This window comes from Lontra canadensis, unplaced genomic scaffold, assembly GCF_010015895.1.
Source record: "Lontra canadensis isolate GAN:19392208 unplaced genomic scaffold, GSC_riverotter_1.0 scaffold99, whole genome shotgun sequence".
Taxonomy (NCBI): domain Eukaryota; kingdom Metazoa; phylum Chordata; class Mammalia; order Carnivora; family Mustelidae; genus Lontra; species Lontra canadensis.
Genome location: NW_022631093.1, coordinates 2,366,050 through 2,378,573, shown reverse-complemented (window position 1 = coordinate 2,378,573; position 12,524 = coordinate 2,366,050).

Here is a 12,524-nt window from a genome sequence, read left to right as displayed (position 1 = left end):
CCCTTTTGCCTTGTAGGGGAACATATTCACAGGTTGTGGGGTTAGGACAGGGATGTCTTTGGGCGGTCATTATTCTGTTTACTCCACCATACTGCCCATGCAGGGCCTGGACTGATGGGCCCCGAGTAACTGCGGCAGAAGTTCTGTCACACACCAAGGAATGGAGAAGGGTGCCCTCAAACCTTTGTCTGCTTTCCCAAGACCTTTCCCAAGCAGGGGAGGAATACTTGGTGAAGCAGTAATATGAACCACGCAGGGGAGTCATGGGGCCTTGGCTTCTTGTCCATCAGCTCATCTAGATTGTGTTCTGCATGTTGACTAGGTCCTTGGTTCTGCTTGGTTCCTCAGTTGGCTGGCCTCATCTTTGTGTGTGTGCGTATGTGTGTGTGTGTGTGTGTTCCTTATTGCTAATTTGTTTCTATTTCTATTTCAAATTCAAGTTGGAGTAATTTCTTTGAGGTCCCTTGAATTCATTCCTCCAGTCTCCCTGGCGAACCCTTTGGTTCCAGGGAAAACCTTACCTCTCAGCTATCTTGACACAGACTCACTGGTTTCTTTGGATTCCTTCCAGTCACAGCCATTTCCAGACCCAGTTTGTGTGAATGGATTCCCCCCACTGCTGTGACTTTCAACCTTATTTTCCGTTGCAGAGGAAGCCTCCCTTGAAGTGAAAGCCCACTGTATGAGGCCAATGGAATGGAGCTGTCTTTGGGGGGGAGGGGTGTCCAGCCCCTCTAACTGGACCCCTTCCCCTCTGCCTGCTTCTGCACGTCCCCTCTGGGCCCAGGTTGAAAACCATCCTTCTGCAGGCTGATTTGCTTCTCCCCAGTTAACTATCTCACTTCCTCATGGCTTGCTTACTTGAGTCCCTTGGCCAGCAGGAAGCTTTTGTCTTCTCTTCAGTCCCTCATGCTCTTTGAAGGTCATATTTTCCCAAACAAGCCCAACTTCTCAGATGGGTCTGGAGGTGGGGCTGCTTCTCACCTGCTTGCCTCTCACCTGTTCAGCCTTCAGGGAGGGAGGCCATGCTGAAAAGGGCAGGCCAGCTAGCTGCACATCAGCTGGTCTCTCCAGTGTGAACTGTGTGAACGTGTGAACGTTTTACATCCTTCATGTCCACAGGCCGTATTTTGCAAGGAGGAGCAGAAATGTTCCAAGGAGCTCCTTGGAGGAGCAGAAATGCTTCCATCTCAGGGAGGCTGGGGTCCACGGGGCTGTTAGGAGATGAGAGTAGGGGCAGAGCCATGAGCAGGATCTTCTGACAAGTCTCTAGATCTCTTTGTAAAGTTGGTATCGAGCCCTGTCCTCGGGCCCTCCAAGCCAGGTTTGGAGTGGGCTGTCCTCCCCAGCAGGCAGCTCTGGACCACAGGGACTGCTTTAGGAATCCCTAGCGACTGGGACAGGGTACCTTTGGGTGTCCCTGTGGCCCATTTACTGAGGGCATCCTAGACCTCCTGAAACACACAAAACTTAACTTTCCAGGCCTCTCACTCACGTGGGTCTTTTCCAAGTTCCGTTCCTTTCTCATTCTAAATAAATAATTACTTCCATGCCTAATCTTGTATTTATAATTGTGTATTCTCTTTCTCACAGAAAGCCTTCCAAATTCTAGATGCTTCAGACCCCCTAAAACCTGGATGTGTCCCTGCAAACCACAGTCTCAGGGCTCTCCCAGGACACCCAGGGACCCGTGCTCTCTGGGATCCCTAGAGGAGGCAAAGATGCTCATCTCCAAGACTTTCCAAGGCATTTGGAGTACTTTGTGTACAGGACATCTATGACAGATGTTCTGGCAGAAGGCAGGGAGGCCTAAGTTCTGAAATGCTTCTTGTCCTGTCTGCAGCATGCAGGTCCCACTGTGGAAACCCAGGAGACTAGGGAAGGCCTGCTTTCTGCTGGGTGCTTGCCCTTGGGCCACACGGCTCCTACATCCCACTTTGGACAGTCTTTCTGGAAGGAGGAGTCAACATTGTCCCTTCTCTCCAGGATGGCTTTTCCATCAGGCCAGGACTCCTGATCTAGGCTCCAACCTGGCAGTACTGGTACCTGACTTCAATTCCTAAATCTATCTCTAAGAGTCATGTCTTACAAAATGGGTGAGTTTGCCTGTCTGGGACATCTCAGGAGTTGGGAACTCAGTGCCTAGGACCCAGTCGGCTTTGCATTGTTTCATAGTCATTGACTCAAGTCAGATCTACAAAGCAACTGATAGCTAATACTGTTTTATGGTTTCATTTTAAAGATTTATTTGAGAGAGAGAGAAAGAGAGAGAGAGAGCGCACAAACAAGGAGGGGCAGAGGATGAGAGAGAGAGAAAATCCCAAGCAAACTCCCCACTGAACATGGAGCCCAGACGCACGGCTCAATGTCACAACTCTGAGATCATGACCTGAGGAAATCAAGAGTCAGATGCTTAACTAACTGAGCCACCCAGGCACTCCAGCAAACATAGTTTTAAAAATGTATATGGACACTTCTAGAAATAGATAGTGGATTAAAACTTCCTCATAGAATTTTTCTTTCTCAATCCCTAACAAAAGAAAGTAGACAAAACCACAGGGGAAATTTACTATCAGTAACCAATACAATAAACTTCAAATTTGGCATCCAGGGAAAGATGCAAAAGATGACACTGAGTGGCATAGAACATTTCTGCTCCCTACCCTGTCCTGAATGCCTAGAAATGGACATAATCCTGAACATTCTCCCTAGTGCTCCTGAATCTGGAAGGAAACAGATGTGAGTCATGCCCTCATATTCTTCCTCTTCTGAATGAACCATATTAAAAAGTGTGCTGGGGAGAAATAGGGGAAGCAGGGAGCATGACCCATGGAGCTGACTCAGTTGACGGAAAGAAAACCCCTTAGAACAACACTCCAACTTGAGAAATTGACACAAACCTGGGTTTCCCCTTTCCTTACAAAAAGTATATAGGATCCCCCTCTCGGTCCCCAATCAAATGGCCTGAGCCTTGTGCAGGACATTAACCAGAACCTCAGGATAGGCGCACATGCACACATTCCCACAAGGGCTGCCCTCTGCTTCAGCTGAGCTTTCCTCTTTCCCCTCCTCCACTTCTGACTACTAAAAAGTGTACAAAATCCAAACACTCTGCCTCTCACTTAGCTCAGAGGGAAAAACAGACTGATCTCAAAGAGTGAGGACATAGTCAATGAGCCCTTCTCTCCTGCCATCATGTTACAACAGCAGAAGGTAGGTCTGGATGGAGCCACCAAATCAAGATGAAAAATGGAGGCAAACCCATGGCAGCTCATAATTAATAAGTAGAGGGAAAACAGTAAGCAAAAGGCAAAGGCTCCTCAACACCCCTGCCACCCCACCCTGCCCCGACCAAAGGAAATTGCTTTCAATTGCTTCACACAGAAAACAATAAGAACATGAATTTAATAACTGAAGGCTCAAAGATAGGATGATAAAATGAGAATCGATAGCAAGGAAACAAACTGAGGACAAAAACAGCATCATGTTAGAACAGATAACTTAGAACGAACAAGAGAGGCAACTAACCACACCGAAACTCACATTACTGAATTGGGGCAGCTAAACAGAGGTAAAGAGATTTAAGAAATTGGAATTAATAGAAATGGAGTACATAAAAGGTGATCCAGTATAAGGATTTATTGGTATCCTTGAAGGAGGAAAATAAAAAAAACAGAGCCAAAGGAGAGTATCTAATGCAGGAAAAATGTAAATTGCAGATTGAAAGACCCATTATTTCCAGAAAAGCTTGATTCAGGATGTTTAATACTAAGACATGTCTTAGTTAAACTGTTGAACTAAAAAAAATGATGGAAAGTGACTTCTTTAGGCATACAAGCAGGAAAAAGAGGTCACCAACAAGGAGGAAAATTCAGACTTGTCTCAGATTTCTTACAGAGAAAAAAGTGCAACACCTACCATATTCTATGGGAAAGAAGGAGAGACCCGAGAACATTACAACCAGCCAAGATCTGGCTCCAGTGTAAAGGCAACAGGCAGACATTCTTAAACATCCAAAAACCTTCTTAATGAAATAAGGTAACGATGAAACTCAGTCCACGAAGAGATAAATTGAAATAAAGAGTTTGCAAATGGAGAAGCCTTGATAAAAAGCTTGGAATTAATTTAAATCTAGACTCTATACCAAGTAACTATGCAATTATGTTTTTTTTTTTTGCAATTATGTTTTTATAGAACAGATACATTTCTCATAAACCTGGACGATGTAATGACTACAATATAAGTAATAAAAGTAGAAGGCAGGGTCAAGGGAGATGGAAAAATGGAAAGAATCACAAGAGCTAAGATGCCTTTGCGTGCCGACATGTTAAATTGTTATTTTTTAAAAAAATGACTGAATATCTTAATGTTTTCCACCATTTTTGCTTACCCTCAGAGGTACTCTTCAACAAGTAATATCTCTTGTGGAAAAGAAACATTACTTGAAGGTTCACTCTTCCTTCAGTTTCAAGTAGAATTAAATGTAATACTTTGAATTCAAATAGCATCTGTAGTATGGTCCAGTTCTTACGAAGTAGCTCTGTGAACTTCCCTCCTATCTTTACGCACAGAAAGCTTTCTGGAATGATGTGATGTTATGTTTATTTCTATGGTTGATTCTGAAAGGTCGTATACACCTGATTATTTTCTTGCTTGTCACTTTTTAATATTTTAATTTTCTGATACATCTATGAATACAAAAATTTTAAACAGAAGCAAAATGTTCTTAAGCTCCTCACTGAAAGAAAATAAATAGTAAAAAACAAAACAAAACAAACAAACAAAAAAACAACTTGGCAGAGGGATGCTATTTCCCAGTGTCTACTCTCTTCACATTTTATAGACTTTTTAGCATATACTTGATGGTCATTATATAGACCCTGTTTCCCAACTGGGTTCTGGCTGATAGGATGTAGGCATACATACCATGCGGCAGCTTTCGGCTCATTGGAGAGTACCTGCTCATTCTCTCTTTATCACCTTCATTCCTTCCTGCTGCCTGGAATGCAGATATCACTATATGTGACCATGAGGTCAAGACCTTTCAAAGCAAAGGGACACAGAAGGTACGTAGAATGTCACATCACCTAGACTGCCTCTGTGGATAGCATGAAGAAGATACTTCTATCTTGGGATGCCTGGATGACTCGGTTGGTGAAGCCTCTGCCTCCGGCTCAAGTCATGGATCCCAGGGTCCTAGAATTGAGTCTCACATCGGGCTCCCTCCTTAGCTGAGAGTCCACTTCTCCCTCTGCCTGTTGCTTCCCCTGCTTGTTCACTCTCTCTCTCTCCCTCACAAACAAATAAGTAAGTAAGTAAGTAAATAAATAAATATATTTTTTAAAGAAACTTCTATCTTGAGGAAGAATGGAACCAAATTCTAACTGACTCACAGACCTACCCATACACATATAGAAATCTAGGCTGTGATGCTATTTGCACTGTACATCAGTGGGGAAAGACAAAGCAATTGGCTTGGCACGTGAATAAACAAATCACTGATGCATCTAAATGTGACAAAAATTTTAAAAACACTTTTTTTAAAAAAAAGATTTTGTTTATTTATTTGAGAGAGAGCACAAGCAGGGTGAAGGGCAGAGGGAGAAGCCGACTCCCTGCTGAGCAGGGATCCTGATATGGGACTCGATCCCAGGACTCCAGGACCATGACCAAAGCTGAAGGCAGACGCCCAACCGACCAAGCCAACAGGTGCCCTAAAAACGCTTTGTAAGAAAATACAAAGGGAGTATCTTTATGAATTTCAGAGAGGGAAGTATTTTTTAAAAAGAGGTTTTATGGTGAAAATCATAAAGGAAACAATAGGTAAACTTTACAATGCCAACTTTTTAAACTTTTTGTACGACACAGGAAACTACAAAGCAAATGTAAAAGATAAGCAACAGTGAAGTCTGACATGTTCAAGTTCAGTGTGGTGTGCTGGATGCATATGGGGGGTGAGAGCAGAGGGGTGGTCAGCTAAATTTGAGGAGAGCTGCATATTCATTCCCTTTACCTCTTACATAGTGACAATGTATATTAGCTTGTCAAAAGATCTGAGAACTTCTACAGAAATCACTTTTTTTTTCCTGTGTGGAACTCAGCATTCATACATGCAGTTATTTATTTAACTGTGTGGTCACTGTGTGTGTGTGTAGTATCTATGAACTTCTCCTGCATGTATCGGGAACACATGAAAATGTTGCCATAAGAAATAACACTTCGCTTTTTGGGTGAGAAAGGATTGTTGCATTCACCTTTGTGTCCCCACAGGAACCTCTTTTTTTTTTTTTTTTTTTTTTTTTTAAGATTTTATCTGACAGAGAGAGACACAGCGAGAGAGGGAGGGAATACAAGCAAGGGGAGTGGGAGAGGGAAAGCAGGCTTCCAGCAGAGTAGGGATCCCAGGACTCTGGGATCACGACCTGAGCCAGAGCCAGGGCTCGGTCAGACCTGAGCCAAGGCAGACAGACGCTTAACAACTGAGCCACTCAGGCGCTGCTGCCGCCCGTCCCCACCCCCCCAACAGGTAACTCTTACTCCTTCAGTAGTTTTGACCAGTATTAGCATTGGAGGGAAGGGGAAGGAAGTGGAGAGGGTGGAGAGGGAGGATGAGGAGGAGAGGAAGAGAGAAGAGGAAGAAGATGAAGAAGGGGAAGGGGAAGAAGAAGAAGAAGAAAGAAAAAGAAATTTAGGGTTTGGGAGTAGGTATAAATTCCCCTAGTAAAGTAACATATCCCAAGAGAAGGAAGTCAGCTGTAATTTGGGTTGTACCTTCTCACAGCCATCAGCTGGGACTACTAAAATCAGACATTATGAAACATGCCCAACTAGGGGAAAAAAGGTCATTTTAAAGATAATTTAGGGAACTCCTGGGTGGCTTAGTCGGTTCAGTGTCTGCCTTAGGCTCAGCTCATGATCTCCCTGTCCTGGAATCAAGCCCAGCACCAGGCTTCCTGCTCAGCTGAAGTCTGCTTCTTTCTCTCTCTGCCTCTCCCCACTACTCCTTCTCTCTCTCTCTCTCTCTCTCTCTCTCTCAAATAAATAAATAAATGATCTTTTAAGAAAAAAAATTTAGGGCTGATTTCAGAGAGTTGTAATGCAGAAAATGGCATTTGTGACAGATATCCTGCCAGTTATGGAGGAAAAAAGGAAAGAGCAAATATGGTCTAGCATGGTCAATTCAACATTGATCTCGGTCTCTTTCTCTGTGTGTCTGTCTGTCTCTACTCTGACATTAAGGCCTTTATAGTCTTTCTATTTTTTTAAGATTTCATTTGATTTTTTAAAAGATTTTATTTATTTATTTGACAGAGAGAGAGAGAGAGAGAGAGAGAGCGCAAGTAGGGGGAGTGGCAGGCAGAGGGAGAAGCAGGCTTCCCTCTGAGCAGGGAGCCCGATGTGGGGCTCAATCCCAGGACCCTGGGATCATGACCTGAGCTGAAGGCAGAGGCTTAACCAACTGAGCCACCACCGAGGGACCCCTAAGGTTTTATTTCTAACTAATCTCTACCTGTAATGTGGAACTCAAACTCACAACCCAGAGATCAGGAACTTCGGTCTCCACCGACTGATCCAGCCAGGCACCCCAAAGCCTTTATAGTCTAGAGAGAGAGATTTTATTAAGCATTTCAAGTATAGTTTAAAGCCCTTTACTTATTTTGTTTCATTTAATCCTTTAAGAGAGGTACTCTAGGGGCGCCTGAGTGGCTCAGTGGGTTAAAGCCTCTGCCTTCGGCTCGGGTCATGATCTCGGGGTCCTGGGATCGAGCCCTGCATCGGGCTCTCTGCTCAGCAGGGAACCTGCTTCCCCCTCTCTCTCTCTGCCTGCCTCTCTGCCTACTTGTGCTCTCTGGCAAATAAATTTAAAAAAAAAAATCTTAAAAAAAAAAAGAGAGGTACTCTACTTCTTATTTTTAGGATGAGGAAAAAGACGGACAGTTAATTGTGTAAAGTTAAAAAGTTATCAAGGGATTGGAGGCAGAATTCCACCACAGGAGGTTTGCCATTGGTCCAACTCACTTTACCACTGCTTTGCCTATTTCTTGTAGATAACTACTATATAGCATATGGAACACCATGATAGAGAGGAGCAAAGTGAATACATTGAGTCCAAAAGGACCAGTGGAGCCAGTTCAGTTCAGTGACAAGCTACCGTTTGTGGAGAAGAGAAGAGAAGAGAGAGAAGAGAAGAGAAAGCCATTTCAGGGTAAGAAGGTCACCTACCTACCGACAAGCCAGTGGAAGGGCAGGAAAGGGGCTCCTTTTAAATCCAGATGTGCCAAGTCCAGATATGGTCTTTGGGTACCTTGAGCCAGCACAAGTTTCTGAGCAGGACGGAGAGGCCAGGTTTTTTCTCAGAAAGATATTAGGAGTGATGAGGGGAAGGTATGGAGGGTGGACAGACGGAGATGAGGCCAGTGGAGGAGCAGGAGGCAAACCCTGCCTTATTTCCAAAGAGAAAGAAAGGCAGAGGGAAGGGTGAGAAAAAAGGACAGTTGTAGATTTGGAGGTGGATTTTGTACTGCTAGTCAGGGAAAAGGACCAGAGCTTGCTGAAGCCATTGGCTTTGGCAGAAGTGGTGTTTTTCTGAGATTTGTGCACATTTTGAGGAGCGAGGTTAGCAGAGAGAATGTGCATGCATTGGGATCTGTTATTCTCTTTGCACAGGGCCCAGATTCCATTAGGACGTCTCCCCCAAATCCCTGGACAAGCAGGGTGACGACAACTTGCAATCTGGTGCCTTGCCCGTGGAGGTGAAATGAGCATCCTGCGCATTCCTTGCGCAAGAAGTCAACTTGCAGGAGATGAAGACTGGTCTCTTCCCGGGAAGGCCGCCGGGCCGGACTCGCGGGTCCCGCCCCGGGTCCCGCCCTGGCTCGGATCAGAGCATCAGGTGGGGCCCAGGGCACGGGCACACGAGGCTCAGGCGGCCTCTCCTGTCCCCGATGGGCAGCAAGTAGCCCGTCGACACTCTGGCCGGTGGTCCCAGCGCATTTGCAGGCTCCGACGGGGTGGAGGCGCCTTGGTGGGGGACCCCTAGGCGCTCGCAGTGCCCCATTCTCTTCGCCATGGAAGTGGCTTCCTAGCGCGCGGGGCCCTGTCACGACCATCCGGGCTTGGCCCCAGCTTCCCAGAGAGACGCGCACTGGCCCTTGGCCCCCCAGGCACTGCCCTCCCGGCCCCCAACTCGCGGACTACAAGTCCCAGCAGGCCCCGCAGCTTGCACCTCCCGCCTCGCAGCGGAGACCCCCGGCCGTCCTAGCCGGGCTCTGGCTGCGCTCGTGGCGGGGCCGGGCGGGGAGGCCGGTCCCGCGGGCGGGGGCGGGGGCAGCTCCGCGACTTCTCCCGCCGCCGCCGCCAAGGGGAGTTTCCAGGAAGTGGCCATATTGGATCCATTCAGCCGCAGCCGCCCGGGCGGAGCGCGTCCCGCAGCCGGCTGGTCCCCGTCGCTGCCCGGGTGCTCGCCCCGGCTCGCCCGCCCGGTGCGGAGCTCGCCATGGCGGCCACTGACCTGGAACGCTTCTCGGTGAGGGCCCTGCTGGGCCGCGGCGCGCGCGGGAGACGCGGGGCGCGGGGCGCGGGGCGCGGGGCGCGGGGAGGGGGCCGCCCTGCAGCTGGCCGGGGGCGCCAGGCGGGCTGTCAGCTCCAAGCTGCCGGGCCTCGACGCCGGGCTGGCTTGGGGACACCCGAGCGGGCTCTTCGCAGCGCTAGCCTGGGGTCCCGGGGCGTCGGGTGGGGGCGCCTTCTTTGGGCGCGCGAGAGGTAGACCCCCTTCGCGGGAAGGAGCAAATAAATACCTGCCTGGTTCGGGCCAGGTGCTAGGACAGACTGTGGGGCCTCAGAAGCCGGAGCGGGGGGGTGGGATCCCGGATCCTCTGGACCCCCACATCTCCCTGGGTGTTTTTGCACTGCTGGGGAGAGTCCTCGCCGCGCAGGTGCTGTTGGATGGGCACAGCCTGGAGGATGAAGCCCAAAAGGATCCGAGGGAGTCCTTTAGATGAGCCCCGAGTATTTGCAGACTTGGATCCTGAAGACCTTGGGCCTGCTTTTTGCCTTTTTTCAACGCTCGTCTCCCATCCCCACTCCCCACCTAAGCGCCCAGATCCTGGGGGCGATTCCACGCAGGTCCCGCCTCAGTGATCCGGTCTGAGGCAGTCATTCCCCCGGGAACGAGCGATTCTAGATTCAGCCAAGTGAATGTTTGTTTGGGCCTCAGTCTGGGTTTGCCTTCTGCAGGGCTACCGGCTCGGGTGGTTCCTGCGGGGGGTCTCTTTGGAGCCGAGCCCACCAATAACCAACTTCCTGAAGATGTTTATAATTCACCTGGGGGAGGGGAGCCCTTTGGGGATTGTGTCTGCCTGTCCCCTGGTGTCTAAGGCTGGATCTGGGTGTGTCTGGGAGGCCGGGCTGTGACAGTGAAGGGAGCTGTGTCCTCTTGCCAGCATGTGAGGCCCTGGTCGGGCGGGAAGGGGGGAGGGAGGGCCCGGGGCTGTTAGGGGGGGAGGGGGGAAATGTTGAATATGTGACTGATAAGAAATTGGTTCTGGGGCTAAATTAAGGAGCTAGGACTTATGTAATTAATGCTATAAATACTATCATCTGAATTTATGTATGTAAATTTACCCTTTAATCTGAAAATACATTTGTTGGTCTACTTTGGAAATATGCATAACTGAATCAGGAGCTTTTGGTTTCATAATTTCTAGACTGAGGTGTTTTATTCCCATTGAGGAGGGGGCTCTGTGTCAGTCAAGTTAGTTTAAATACAGGAGGAGCTGAATTAGGTTTACCTCACACCTGCACTGTAAATTGGAGTTTATGTACCCAAGGAGGGCAGTCACTGAATTCTAAGAGACCTGCTGATTAGCTGAGGCCAAGAGATCAGTGAATGTTTGCGCATCTATGCATGCGTGTCTGTGTACATTTTCTGCGCCCAGCTGACCAGAAAGTTATGTCTGAGTCTTGTCTGTGGCCGGAGGTTGCTCTAACAGTTGGTCTTGCTGGTGGGAACGGTATGTAGAGTAACCAGAATCAGACTGCCCCATATGAATCCTAGATTACTACTTATTAGCCATGTGACCTTGAGCATGTTAGTTAACCCCTCAGTGTTCTTCTCTGTGTATTGGGATAAAAATAATACCTTCCTCCGAGGCTTATTGGATGGATTCAATAGGAGAATCCAGATGAGGTACTGGAGCAGTGTCTGGCATGTGGTAAGGATTCAGTAAATGATGCAGGATACTTAGTGCCTGAGTGAATGCGGACACTGGCCCTCTGTGTAAGAAGGCAGTGCAAGAGGAGTTACACAATATGCTCCCTGGGGCTCCCATCACTGCATGCCCAGAGATAGTTCTCAGACCCTGAGCCTCCTCACTGCATGCTCAGAGATGGTCCTCAGACCCTGAGCTGAGAGGCCTGATGGCACTGCCAGAGGTGGGGTGGCAAGGCCCTTATCCTCAGATTCCTGTGTTGGCATTTTTGTGAGGATCTGGGGTATTACTTCCTTGGTGGGGCAAGGCACAGAGAGGGGACTGACTCAGGTATGGTCATATGGCCTGAGTTCAGGGCCTTTCGTTACGGTGCCAGGTTAAGCTGGTTAGAGGGACGCCTTCCACAGCCTCCACGCTCTGAGCCATCAGCCTCCTTGGGAGGATTTGCATAGGGTTGAATTTGGGTGGAGACCTTGGGTGGAGTTTGGCCTGAATTTAGAAGTCTGGACTCCACTCTTCTCTCCTGGCTTGTCATCCTGGGAAAGTCATTTCTTTTTCTATCTTGCTATAAAATGGGCCCAACCATACTAATATTCTTCAAAGAGTTTGTGGAAGGTTAATTGCAGTCTACGGCATGTTTAGAGATATGGTTAGGTGTCTCTCCAGCCTCCGGGTTGACTTTGGTGTTAAGCATTGGCCATGAGGCTATGATTTGATGGAGCTTTGGCAGGTCTACACTCCCTGCACGCCCCCCTCCACCCCACCCCCCAGGCTTGCTTGGTGGTCAGGCAGCTGGCCTAAAAACTGTCCCACCCTGGAGCTTAGATGAGTATACAGAGTTGTACCTAGAGGTCAGTATCTGCTGGGTTCCTGTTCCCCACATAGCATGATGTAAATAGGCTTGGCAGTCTTTACATCTGCACTAGGCTCCGCTCAACCTTACATCATTCGTGGGGTTCGGGTTGACATCTCCTGGCTGTGCATGTCTGGGACAGCCCTCTGAGGAGTTTCTGGTGCTTTTTGTCTTCCTTGAGCAGCCAGACTCCTGTGCACTCTTGCTGTCCTCTTCCACCCCCTAACAACTCCTTCGTGGGTCCCAGAGTTTCCTGCCCCCCAGGGCCATCTCCTGTGTTTCTTCTGTCAGAATCTCATGGGGCAGGGTTCAAACTCCAAGGTGAGGGAGGCTTTAGAGCCAGGAGAAAGTGCAGCTGTGAGGGGGAGAGGGAAGAAGCGTGCAGCATGGCAGCGTCACGCCTGGCATTCCTCCCAGCCAGTCACTCCCCCCCCCCCCCCCCCCCCCCCCCCCCCCCCCCC